This window comes from Pseudophryne corroboree, chromosome 4 (assembly GCF_028390025.1).
Source record: "Pseudophryne corroboree isolate aPseCor3 chromosome 4, aPseCor3.hap2, whole genome shotgun sequence".
Taxonomy (NCBI): domain Eukaryota; kingdom Metazoa; phylum Chordata; class Amphibia; order Anura; family Myobatrachidae; genus Pseudophryne; species Pseudophryne corroboree.
Window position 1 is genome coordinate 930,862,923 of NC_086447.1, and position 13,266 is coordinate 930,876,188.

Consider the following 13,266-nt stretch of genomic DNA (forward strand, 5'->3'; position numbering starts at 1 on the left):
CTCGTAGTCCGTAGTGGATGCTGGGCGCCCGTCCCAAGTGCGGACTTCTTCTGCAATACTTGTATATAGTTATTGCTTAAATAAGGGTTATGTTATGTTGCATCAGGGTTGATCTGATGCTCTGTTGTTGTTCATACTGTTGACTGGGTAAGTTTATCACAAGTTATACGGTGTGACTGGTGTGGCTGGTATGAGTCTTACCCTGGATTACCAAAATCCTTTCCTTGTACTGTCAGCTCTTCTGGGCACAGTTTCTCTAACTGAGGTCTGGAGGAGGGACATAGAGGGAGGAGCCAGAGCACACCAGAATCTAAATTCTTTCTTAAAGTGCCCATGTCTCCTGCGGAGCCCGTCTATTCCCCATGGTCCTTACGGAGTCCCCAGCATCCACTACGGACTACGAGAAATAGATTTACCGGTAAGTAAAATCTTATTTTCCTCCTTAGGTGGGTGTCAGTTCAGAACAATGTACAGATGGAGCTTCGCTCATCTAGGCTTCTCTGCTGCGCCTAGGTGCACCGAGGTTTATTAGCATAAGCCTTTCATCTATTGTTCTCAGCTGCAATACAATACAGAGAGAACAATACAGCAGGGGATTAAGGTGGTCATTCCGAGTTGATCGCTAGCTGCTTTCGTTCGCTGTGCAGCGATGATGCAAAAAAAGGCACTTCTGCGCATGCGTATGCGGCGCAATGCGCACGCGTGACGTACTTTCACAACAGCCGAAGTAGTTTCACACACAGTCTAGCGAGGCTTTTCAGTCGCACTGCTGGCCGCAGAGTGACTGACAGGAAGGGGGCGTTTCTTGGAGTCAACTGACCTTTTCAGGGAGTGATCGAAAAAACGCAGGCGTGCCAGGAGAAACGCAGGCGTGGCAGGGCGTGTTCGTGACGTCAAAACAGGAACTAAACAGTCTGAAGTGATCGCAAGCGCTGAGTAGGACTGAAGCTACTCAGAAACTGCACAAAAAAATTTGCCGCCGCTCTGCGATCCTTTCGTTCACACTTCTGCTAAGCTAAAATACACTCCCAGTGGGAGGCGGCCTAGCGTTTGCACGGCTGCAAAAAAATGCTAGTGATCGATCAACTGGGAATGACCCCCTAAGTCCGACTGCCCTGGCTCAATTAATCCTATTAAAGAGATAGATGAGTAGGGCTCCTTCTGTATTAAACAATTACGGTAGCCCCCGGATTGCAGATTTTCCTGTACACCTCTATGGGAAGCGAGGCAAAACCTGCGATGCCTATGGACGTGATTTGCTGTCTGTAACCGCAAACCGCATCCATCGCATTGCACGGAAAGGTCATTTGGGCAGATCCACCTTTATCTAATCCTGCATGTCGCAGCGCTTCATTTGTATCACAATCCCCTGAACGATATGTCAGTGTTATATGAATAAAAGATGATGATAATATATTTAATTGTTTTGGAAAAACAGTGGCCTTTAGCTTTAATATACTGTACATGAAACCTATTTCTATGTCGAGTGCCCATTATCAAAGCAAACGTGTCTCTTCTACGTCAGTTTCCTAAACACTGTACTACACGGCAGTGGGCGAGCGATGAGCCTGGTGTGCCGGATTATACACTGTGACTATGGGAGAGAGCTCTCTACTGTTAAAAAGCACCAACTGCAATTGAGTCAGGTTACAGCGCTGGTGGTATTATTTACTCACACAGACCAGGAAGCACATCGCAGTCACTGTGACACTACCCACTCGCCCTCTGTGGATGGGAGGTTAGAGATTAAAGGGCCAGTTTCCTGTGTGAAAAATGAAATAGTATTTTCTCCGACAGCCAAGGATCTGTCTGCCCCGCGGTCCATTGTCCGTCCGGTGTTGTTTTTGTCCCTAATGCGTCTCTACCTTCGTAACAACGCACCTACCGTATTCTGTACAAACAATCTCATTTTACAGTGCAGATGTGCAGAGGCTGATGTTGTTTTGGAGGAAGCACAGACTCTATTTATGATGTGTAGATTGTCTTCACATTGAAGCTTCACTGCGCAATGTACGTGCGGGCTGAAGATATTGATGGAGAGTGTTGCACGGATGTGATGATTACATATACAGTAGTTGGACTGGTTTTAAATTGACTTGCGGAAAACTTTTGTTTGACGACCCTAGGTCACACGTAACGCGGTCGTAATCCCAGACGCCTCCAGAGACCTGGGGCGGGATGTATTAAGATACATCGCCGCCGCTCGCCGCAAATCGCAACGATGTTGAGCGCATATGTACTAACATATGTGATCAATATCGCAATGCAGTGACGGAGGCCCCCCGCAATACCTGTGAGGTGGTCTGTGGGGGGGTCTCCATCACCTGCCAGGGGTCTCCACACTGCCTGGACGCCGGGAAGCAGCAGCAGGCTGCCCCCGGCACCTCCCCCTCCCCCCTGCAGCCGGAAGGACCTCCGGCTGCGTTGCTAGGGGGAGGAGGAGATTACCTTCCGGTACCAGAGCTGCCTGGAGGAAGGTATGCCAGGGGGAGGGGGGGCGTCTGTGGCGGGTTGCGGCGGTCGGCGATAAGAAGCCCATAGGCTTCTATAGGGTCCAGAGATGGCGATACCCTGGACGTTTTCGGGGGTTTTACCGCATTTTTCCTTTAGTACATTCCGCCCCTGGAGTCCTATGTGAAAAACTGCGCGCATTGTGAGTCTTGCGCAGCTGTCTGACAGACCCCCATCCCCCTGGCGGGTGTGGTTCATAGGTTCGACAGTGTCTAGGTCGACCATGTTTGGGTCGACAGTAACTAGGTCAACAGGGATGCTAGGTCGACATGGTCTAGTTTTTGACAGGTCAAAAGGTCGACATGAGTTTTTATTCTTTTTTTGGTGTCGTTTTCTCCGTACAGTGACCGGGAACCCCAGTTAGTGCACCGCGTCCCAAGGCATGGCAAGCGAGGGCAAGGTGCCTCGTTACACTACCGCTGCGCTCAGCACAGGTTACTATTCCCAATCGTGGTCCGCGTGGATCGTAAAGTATGAAAAAGTTCAGAAAAAAATGTGAAAAACCCATGTCGACCTTTTGACCTGTCGACCTAGAACATGACGACCCAGAGACCATGTGGGCCTGAAACCATGTCGACTTAGTTACTGTCGACCTATAGAGCGGATCCCCCACTGGCCACGAGGTCAGCCGTCATTACTAGTAATGGCGCTTACACCCAGCCACGCCTGGTGCAGAAGATGCGACTGAATTTTCGTGCACTCTGCATACATAACACTCAGAATAGGCCGCAGCTCTGGCTGCATGTCCACGGCGCGCCTACCTAGTAACGCCGATGAGAAGCCACTGAGTTATATCTCACATAGAATCACTCGCAGCTGCTATAAATTGCTTACGCCGGAAGCTGCACGTGTGGACCGAGGTGCAACTCAGAATCACGCCTCCCCCAGTGTCATCTTCTTGCGGCTCGTGTCCCAGACACAGAAATTAGATTGCAAGCTTGTTTGGGCAGTGGAGCTGTACTTGAAGGATCCTGTGTACAACACTGGGAAAAATGCACTTGTCGTGTCAGTATAACGGAGAATAAATATACAGTAAAGAATGTAATAGACTATATGGAGGATGTTGGAGATTCCAGGTACGATATATGTAAATATATATTTATATCATCATCAGCTAAACACCTCTGATGACACTACTAGAACTCTGAGAAGTCTCATGTTCAGGTTTAATCCAGAATTTGGTGGGGTTATTGTTACAGATCTACCATTTGGCCATTGTATAGAGTATGAATTTTGCAGCACAGCGTCAGACACTTATTATTATAATAGGGGAATTTTGAAAATTAAGATTGGACCTATTCAATTAAATGTTACATCCCTGCATGTTAAACCCCAGAGGGTGCACTCAACACGGATTTTTCCTCGCAGCTCCTAAGTACCCCCTGGGGCTGGATGATTGTAGATTCTGCTGTTACCATAGATTCCGCGTGTTCCGTGGGTTTACTGCAGGCGAAAAATGCAGAATAATAATTGAATAGCTCCAGGTGAGCGTTACCCATGTTGTAAGCACCACAGGTAATTGAATCTGCCCCATAGTCGCAAAATAGAAATTGACAGAAGAGCGTGAGCAGCTAAAATAACATTTTATGCAGAATATGAATCAATCTAGACGAGTAATTTTGCGTCGTAGCTTGTGATAATTGTGTTGATGCGATGAGATCTAGGCGCAGGTCTCGTCTGAAAGGTTTCAAATTCACCCAATGGGGATTCTAAAAATAACAATCCGACACGGCGTTGTGAGATGAGTGTGATATGCTGGGATTAGGAGAGGTGTTTTCTGTTGTTTACCAAAATGAAATAATACTTTATTACACCTCTGCTGTGTATGAAGGCCATTGCAAACGGCCAGGTCTGGTGTAGGGATAAGCAAAATAATTCACTTTAAAAATTTGTCAGATTTTAGGGGAATTAGAGGAGTCGATGTAATATGCAGAACAGAGAAAATTCACTACCAGGGATCATACCTGCAACTCCAGATATTGTATATACAAAGCGCAAACAGGAGCTGATAATTCTGTAAAATACTCCAAGTTCCCATGTGTCAGGCTCTTGATACAAAAATGGAACGTTTCATGAAAATAGTGCTAGTGACTGAAGAGCTGACATTCATTGCCAGTCCAGGAAGTAAGGTGAGGTTTAATGGGGTTTTTGCTGTGTTTTTATTTTATTTTTTATAAATGCGCAAGTATCCATCTATTTGCAGCTAATGAAAGCCGACAGTAAAACTTTTTCCAATGTGGGATACAATACTTACTAGAAAACAATAACCCTTTCACTGCCGCAGGTCTGTGCTGGGACAATAGTGTGTGGATGAAAAGTGCGCCCGTCACTGTTTTTTTGTGCAGAAATTTGCCAGCTTGTTTTTGGCATTAAAAAATGCTTAAAAGTGCTAAATATTTAGAGATCTGTGAGACTGGTCCTCAGTCACAAGCCTAGCCCAGTAATAACACATGCCATCACTATTAGCTGAGCTCTCTTTGTGACGTGCTCTTGCTGTGAGCTCACCATATTCAATAACACAGATGGATTTTACTGAAGAGAATTTCCATTTAAGATATACATTTTTTTAATGACATTATGCATGCAGAAGTGTAACGTTATAATGCTCACAGAATTGCGACGATATTCTCCGAACACTTCAAGAAAAATATCAGAGCAGAAGTTTACCTCGAGGGGGGTGCGTGGAGCAAGCGCACAGACTCACCTAGTTGTTAATTTTTTTTATTTTAACAATAAAAAGCATCTCTTAAATTGGCAGCAGGTGTAAATAAAGGCGCCAGAGTTGAAACAAAATACTTTTTACCTGATTCAAAGGATAATCTATTTTTTTTTTTTTTTTAAATAAATGAATTGCCCATATGTCATTTCCGCCAGCCTATGCGCTCCCCTGAGCGCTTTTCCCCTGTAACTTTTGCAGTCTCCCCTCCCAAACAGTCTTACTGGGGATCTGTGTCCGAGAAACAGCATTGAGCAGCAATATATATATATTTTTTTTTCGTTTAAGATACTTTAGGCTTGATCTGTTCTTCTCGCCCATGATGGGTTGTTTCTGAAATTTGTCTGGGGCCCGTCTGTCACGTTTCTCTTTTTTATAGTGACAGTTGTATTTTCTTTTCTGTTACGTGTGTAGCAAGTCTCACCGGTGTCATGTGGTATAAAAAAAAAAGCTATTTAAAAAAAAAAAAATGACTATTTATATAAAAAAAATTTTTAAAGTAAAAATGTTTTTATGTCAATATCTAATATAATATTGTAATCAATCTGATGACTTTTCTGGGAAATCACTGCTATTTACATAGGTTTCCCAACAAAGCGCTGCAAGTGGCTCTCAATAAAGAATATTTACTGGTGGTGTTGACACATCTGACGTGAAGCACAGACCAGTGATTACTGCGTAACCTTTTCACTCGCGACCCAGACTGCAGCAACTACTGATACAGGAGAGAACACTTGTCATATTCCACACATCAGCAACATTCTATACCATTTCCCACAGATTCCTGCAGTAACTCAATATATCAGATATTACATGATAATTGCAGGATCAGGAGTAGTCACTGTCTGCTGGGTCCCATGAAGCAGAATGAGCCTTGTCAGTTGTGGTTAGGCAGCGAGCTTCTGGGAATATGACAGTGTAACCGTTCGCTGCAAGTCCCTTACACAGTACTACTTCTTTCCTTTATTACCGAGACCTCTACAGAACGTACTTGTGACTTCCTATGACAGAAAGAAGGCTAACTATAACTGAGAATATGGTACTTACGTACAGACGGTCTAGTGTTCCAGACCTGTCATTTCAGCATTTATAAGTGACGTGCATATATACAGTATGATCTCAGTGCCACAATGGTTATAAAGTACTCAGCTCTCATTGTTCATGGCGTCAGATAGGAAGATTTTGCCATATACAGCGATATGTTATAAGGCATCGATGAATCGGCCGTTCATTTTAATTAGGATTACAGATTTCTTTAAAAAAAATAGTTCGAGGAGTTTTAAATGGCCAAACTTTCCTCGAGTATATAACGCTGCTCAGCTGTAAACATGGCATGCTACTTACTGATCAACAAAATACACCAGTCATTCAGGGTCTCATCTATACGGGAAAGGTCTGTGTTCCCCCCACCTCTCCCCACGGCGCCTGTAATTTAACCCATTCCACGCAGAACGGTGAATTCTCTTTTAGAATAAAATCGTCTGTAAATCTGTCTGGGGCCGGGTCTGGTGTTTTTGATACGTGAATAAACTTGAATCTTTAATTTTTCTGAAAGTAAAAAATAAATTACCGGAAAACATGCGAACGCGGCTCTTATCAACTCACACAGACCACCGTGATAGGGTTTTTTTGCTGAATTGCGCACAAAGTCAACTCCATAGCAAGATGCTGGAAAGTCGCTGTCCCAGCTACTTAAAGTGTCAAAATCCTACATACTTGAGATACATATATATATATATATATATATATATATATATATATAAATATTTATTTATGTGTGTGTGTATCCATCCCTGTATGTGGCGACAAGGCTCGGGTCATCCTCTTCTGTCCCCATATGAATCCATATCTTTTTTTTTTTTTCTTTCTCCAAGTTGACTCTTCCCTGTCCCACCTTGCTTCTGAAGTTGTCTCCTGATTGGTGTGCTCCCCCTCCCTTACGTCACTCGCAATGTGACGTCCATTCTTCCTGTTTCCTCCAGCTGTGTCTTAAAGTAAATCTTGTGGTGTTGCGGAGCCTCAGCTGAGCTGTGCTTGCAGAACTAATACAATTACAGGCAGGAGAGTAGCACCACCACATCTCTCCCTCTCTCCCTGCTTCTCCGCACTCTGCCTCCTGTTTGTTCTCTGTCAGATTCGAACACACACTCACGCATGCACACACACACACATACACTCCGTCCCTTAGTCATTCAGTCACACACACTCACACATTCTCCCTCCCTTGTCAAATTGTGCTATTCACCAGCAGACAGCCTGGACCAGTGGCTTGTGTCTATTCTCCGGCATACAGGATCAGTTCCCTGGCTTCCTACTGAGTAAGTATACCCTTCAGCGCTGGCTTATCCCAGATAACTTCCCACCGGTGTATTTTTTAAGGATTTTCCTAATCGGAACAATTCCAGCAAATGGGAACTTTACAGAAACGTGCGCTCTCTGGTCAGGGAGTTTACTGGAGTAAGTTAAATTAAGGCTTTATTGTTATTTCATGATCATTTATTGTATTTGTTCCTTTCTGAGCAACACCGAGCAGCAATACTTGTTTAAGGGTTTATTGTTACATGATTTTTCTTTCCATACTGCTGGAGTTTTATATACTGTATACGTTTATCTTGTATCGTTCTAAACTAGTGATAAGAATTCTTTGTTGTCTGTTTCGGTGACTTCTGGCAGTCCTTTGTTATTTGCTTCTTATTTGCATGTATCCTATACTTCCCCTTTTTTATACTGTGTTCCTTCCCAGCCAGTGTAAAATCTACCAGGGATTACTTTTGTCACTTTTCTTTGTAATTGTTGTCACCGGTCCAGTTTAGATGAGGGAATTACGTGTGAAAGTTGCTCTGAGAGATCCATTGTGAGGCTGGTGTGAAGTTTGCCCAAGAGGCTTCGCTCTCCATCACTGCCGCCTGTCACAGAGCGAGGACCCTGCTTCCTTTATATGGGTTGTGTGAATAAGGTTAGAATTCCGTTTGAGTGATTGCCGCTCCCAGTTTCTGTGCGTGAGAAAAAGCGCCCGGCCTGCGTTGCAGAGCCGCCTGTTAGTCCCGTGCGTCGGGAAAGGGTTAACGACGACGGGTGCTTTGAAGTTATTGGTAAAGAGACTGTGACCTTTTTTTCAAAAAGATCGGAGCCCGGTCTAGGTGCTCTCTCCGAATGCCGCGGCAGAGCAGCTCACATTCAAAGCCGCATCAGAGATCAACTCAGATCAAGTGCGCTCGGCGGTGAAATAACAGTCTGCAGCTAGTGGGAACCCTTTCCTTTCACAGACAGCACATGCTGCTACGTTCACAGGGAGCTGCTCAGTCCTGAATTTCAAGACGTACACTTCTGTTCTCTTTTAGAACTTTAGCAACAGGAGGGGGATGCACCCCCCTTATGCAGAACGCCCGGTGACGGTAATTTTCTGTGTGTGGGTGCACGTATGTTCTCCTCTTTTTTTTATTTTTTATTTTTGTGATTTTTATTTTATTTTGTTATTCCTGTGAATATAGAGGATTATTTTATTTCATTTGGTTCTTTTAGAGACGTTTGCCCTGGAAGACTAAAGTCACTTCAAGGCAGCCGATGATTAATTTGCAATGAGAGATTTTTTTTTTCTTTCTTATTTAACCCCACACTCCCACTCCTCACCCCTCCTTTCCCCTATCCACGGTCTGAAAAGCTATTGTAGAACCATCACAAAACGCGCATGGGCAACACTAGACAGGTGCGCTGTGTCAAGAAAGACAGGTGCAACTTTTCGTTCAGCAGAATCTTACCAGACGACTGTTGCTTAGTGGTTTATGAATTTATGGTCGGCTCCAAGATAAGGAGAGCCAGGGCTGCGGGGACGTGCAAATTAGACCTGGTGAGATATTTTATATCCAGCTTATTTGCATGCTAAGTACTGGCTGCATTATTAATCAGCATATCACACAAAGTCAAGGTGGTGCTAGTGGGGGCGAATATATAATTTTCACTTAATTGCAGAGTTTTAAGTGAAACCGTATTGCTGTGTTAAAGCTGTCACTTACCTGGCCATCGCTGAAAAGTGCAGCTGTCATTTACTATAGAAAGAGCGAGATTGTTTTCTCTGCATTATCGTTACTACCTTTATGGTTGTGTTATCCCGATCCCCCTCCCTGGTTTATTACATATGTACTAAGCTTGGGTCTCCTTACTTTGTGTATTTCACATTTATCATTCAAAACATTTCTGCTTGGCTGTTCTGCTAGCATGTGGCTGAATTAAAATGTGTTCACTTCTAATCTGATACAGTGTAACTCAGTTTGGTACCTCAGTGGTTGGAACGCTAGAATCAGAATCGCTAGTGTTAGAATTCCACCTGACTTTGCCCTATGTGATGCCCTTAACTATATATATATATATATATATATATATATATTAGTGGTTTTGTATTTGTATGTTGCACCGTGTTGCTGTTGGTTGGAGGAACCATGTATACGGAGAAGCCCTTCTGCTGTGTTTCCGCAGCGAGCTTTCCTTGAACCTGTTTGGAACCAAAGCTCCGTTTGACCCTTTTTATAAAGCAGCAGCTTATCTGAGTCAGTTCCACCTTTTTTTTCTGTAACTTCCATGTCCCTTTGTACGTTTAATACTTCTGCTTTTTATTAATCATACATGGAGGAACTTTAGATATAAAGGTGTAAAATATCATGAAGAGAATAGACGTGCTTGGTTTTATTGTAGTTGTGTCTCCCAAATGACCGCAGCCGTTAATTTTATAAGACTCGGAGATGTAACCCTTGCTGTACCTGGGGAAGTAGTAAACTGTCCAGTCCTTTGAATTCCCCCAGCGCTTCTGCCCCCTCCTAGAAATGTCTGTATTAAGAAAGTGTGGGGGCTCTCGGTGCCTTGGAGGCTATGGTGGGTACCCCGGCCTCTGTCACGTTATCCAGCTTGGAAGGTTTATGCGTTGGTTTTAGTGTTTAGGTTACTGCACAAATAAGGGCTAACATTTATAAGCCCTGTACATACAGGGAATCCATTCTGAATTCAGTTATGAATTCAGAATTTTTCCATCTCCAGTCCCGTATACTCACCTTTGAGAAGGCCATGGATACAGGTTCGTACTCTGTGGTGACTTATGTTAAATAGTCGGTAGAAATATCTCAGCCATAATATATTGGGGGGGGATTGTAGGGATTTTAGTAATTTCAGGACAGTGAATCGGGAGAATTCAAGTTATTTTTCACTTACTGTTTTGTATAATTTAATAAGATCCGGAGCATAGTGCCTGTTCCTACAGGAAAATACTGCATTATACTCCACATGTTTGGTTCTAAAATTGTCTTTGCCAAACATATGAAATGTGTGAGTGACATTGTCACAAGTGGATTGGTCACGGTACTTCCCAGCTTCATCATTCCACTTGTGTTTTGTGCTGCAAGACGATAGAGTAGACAGTAACATAGCTTATGGACTTATAGCTTTATAGGGTATCATTTAAATCACAAATGCCTGTATGAAAATCAAATCCATTATTATACTATATAAATATATTCCCTACCACTGTCTGACTAACAGAAATTGTCTCCTAAAGTACTTGTTGAATCTGATATAAAGCAAAATCATTGATTCTGAGAAATATATTATATATATATATATATATATATATATTTGTAGCCAGTTGCTATCATTAAAAGAACTCTCAAACCCCGTGAAATTTGTACATCAAATGTTTCAATCTTTAATCCGCCATTTGAGTATTTATTGTCAGATTTATATGCTATACTAAAGTTATGAAAATGCTTTCGTTAACTTTTCACAGTTTATATGAAATAGTAGAATGTTGCCGGTCTCTATACCGTCAACACAAAAGATATATTTTTTTCTGAATATTTTTGGGTAAAATAAAATTATTTTAAGCATTCATTAACATGTTTCTTAAGATCAGGGCTGCTGAAGTGTTTTAAAACTGCAAAAGTTACATACGGTACTTTTTTTTAAACACATTTCAGCAACTGGGCCAACTGTTGAGAAAAGCGTTACCATTAAATAGGAAACAATTCTGAAAAATGTCCTTTTTTCTTTTTTTTTTTATTGACTTGCACCGAAAATTTTAAATCACATGATAACGCAATATAAAATCATTTGCATATAACTTCCATCGCTTCTTTTATTGAAAAAGCTATAAATCAAATTCCATAAATACAAAGATGGAAAAGAATAATTTACCTAATTTTTATTGTTTTATGTAGAATTACTGTTTACATAGAATTGAATTTTGGCTGTTCAGGAAGCAATTATAAAACATTTCTGACTTTTTATTTTAAATGTATTTTACTGACAAATGGTAAGTAGTTAAAATGGGTCAATTTATCAACAGTGAGCAGCTGCAACAGCAGAACAAAACAAGCGGTTAAAACATCTCATCGGTTTAAACACATTTCTGTTATTAATTACCGTCTTACATCTATGTTTTTTGTAATTTTTTTTTTTATTATTATTATTATTATTATTATTTTATGTTGTTATGTAATTTTCCCTGAATGGAGTATTTGAAATAACCCAGATAGTAATATATATCACTCGATCACTTATCAGCTCTGTTTTTACTTTGTTTCTTACAGTTTTAAACATTGGATTAAGGGTGTTCTTTAAATTAACATATACTGTTACATTATTGGTACTCCTAGAATAAACGGGTATCAGCGTTCAAAGTTTAATATGTGTATATATATATATATATATATCTGACTTGTTATTGTTTTCTTGTAATACTCTAGGTGGGCAGAATAGTTTCTTCTGTTCGGCACATTTGACGTCACTTATCTGTCGGTCACTGCACAAGGCTAAACAAACACTAGGGATACATTAAAAAATGGATTGAAAGTTAGATACAGTCCAGAGTTTATGTAGTTGAATAAATTGTGAAGAGACTCCTTGGACAGATATAATGACAATATTAAAGTGAGATATAGGTTTTCAGTGCAGAACCCTTTTTTGCTTGGTATATGTTAATATACATAGATACAATGTGTGTGTGTATCTATACTCGCATACATACATACATACATACATACATACATATATATATATATATATATATATATATATATATATATAAGAGATGTGTTTGCCAAAACTGCCCTTAGTGTTTTCGTTTTGTTTTTCGGTCTTGCCAAAACCACCCTCAAGTGTTTTGGTTCGGATTTAGTTTTGGATTTCTGGAAAGTTAATAAAAACAGCTAGAATCATTACGTTTGGACCTATTTTTGTTCCCACATTATTATTAACCTCAATAATATTAATTTCCAGTCATTTCCAGTCAGTTTTAACCACGTTCTCCTGAGTGAAATGGCACCTGAAATCACCAGGGAGGGACTTGCAAGCAATCCAAAACCCAAGATTCTGATGTTTAGATCTGAATTTCTAACCTAGGGAAGCTCTGAATCGGGATTCGGATCGACACGGATCCCCTACATTTCGGGTGAGTTCGGATTTCTAAATAACCGAACAGCACGTCTCTATAAGTAATATATATATATATATATATATATATATATATCAAAATATACCAATACAGTATGGTCTTAATTCTAGACCGCACCACTTGATGAAAACTCAAAGCAGCACAATTAGGAGATAAACTTTTCAACCAATTTTCTCTTTTTAACTAATTTTTACAGTATGGTCTTAATTCTAGACCGCACCACTTGATGAAAACTCAAAGCAGCACAATTAGGAGATAAACTTTTCAACCAATTTTCTCTTTTTAACTAATTTTGGGATTTTCAGTAAAAAACCTTTTGACATCAGTAATTTTCTATACGGCTCGTAATTGACTTTTAATAAGTTCACACTCTTGGTTGGATCTTGATGAAACTATTAAGAAACAGTAAGTCTCCAACTGTAGCGCTGCCACCCTAGCCTTGTAAGGTACTTCAGCCGACTTTAAATCCTCATCTTCCTGCATATTGAGACATGCTGTATGGCTACTGCCTTGGTAATGACGGTGCTGTCAGGCTGAAGTGATGCTTATCTGCATGAATAGTCATCCTTTAAAACTAGCCACAGATGTAGTCCTAGGGAGCACG

General features: G+C 41.3%; 1 protein-coding gene across 15 annotated transcripts in view; it reads left to right on the top strand.

Moving 5' to 3' along the window:
* Positions 1-13,266, top strand: part of PROX1 (prospero homeobox 1) — a 141,432-nt gene that overhangs the window by 26,353 nt on the left and 101,813 nt on the right. For 2 of the 15 annotated variants that reach the window (XM_063919066.1, XM_063919068.1), the window contains exons 2-3: positions 4,408-4,640; positions 12,488-12,659. The exons of 8 other annotated variants lie outside the window; for them this stretch is intronic. The gene's annotated coding sequence lies outside the window, so the exon portion shown is untranslated. Of the gene's footprint in view, positions 1-4,407; positions 4,641-7,192; positions 7,546-8,416; positions 8,623-8,927; positions 9,075-12,487; positions 12,660-13,266 lie in introns of those variants that run through there. 5 more of the 15 variants (XM_063919067.1, XM_063919070.1, XM_063919065.1 and 2 more) reach the window with 5 other exon arrangements.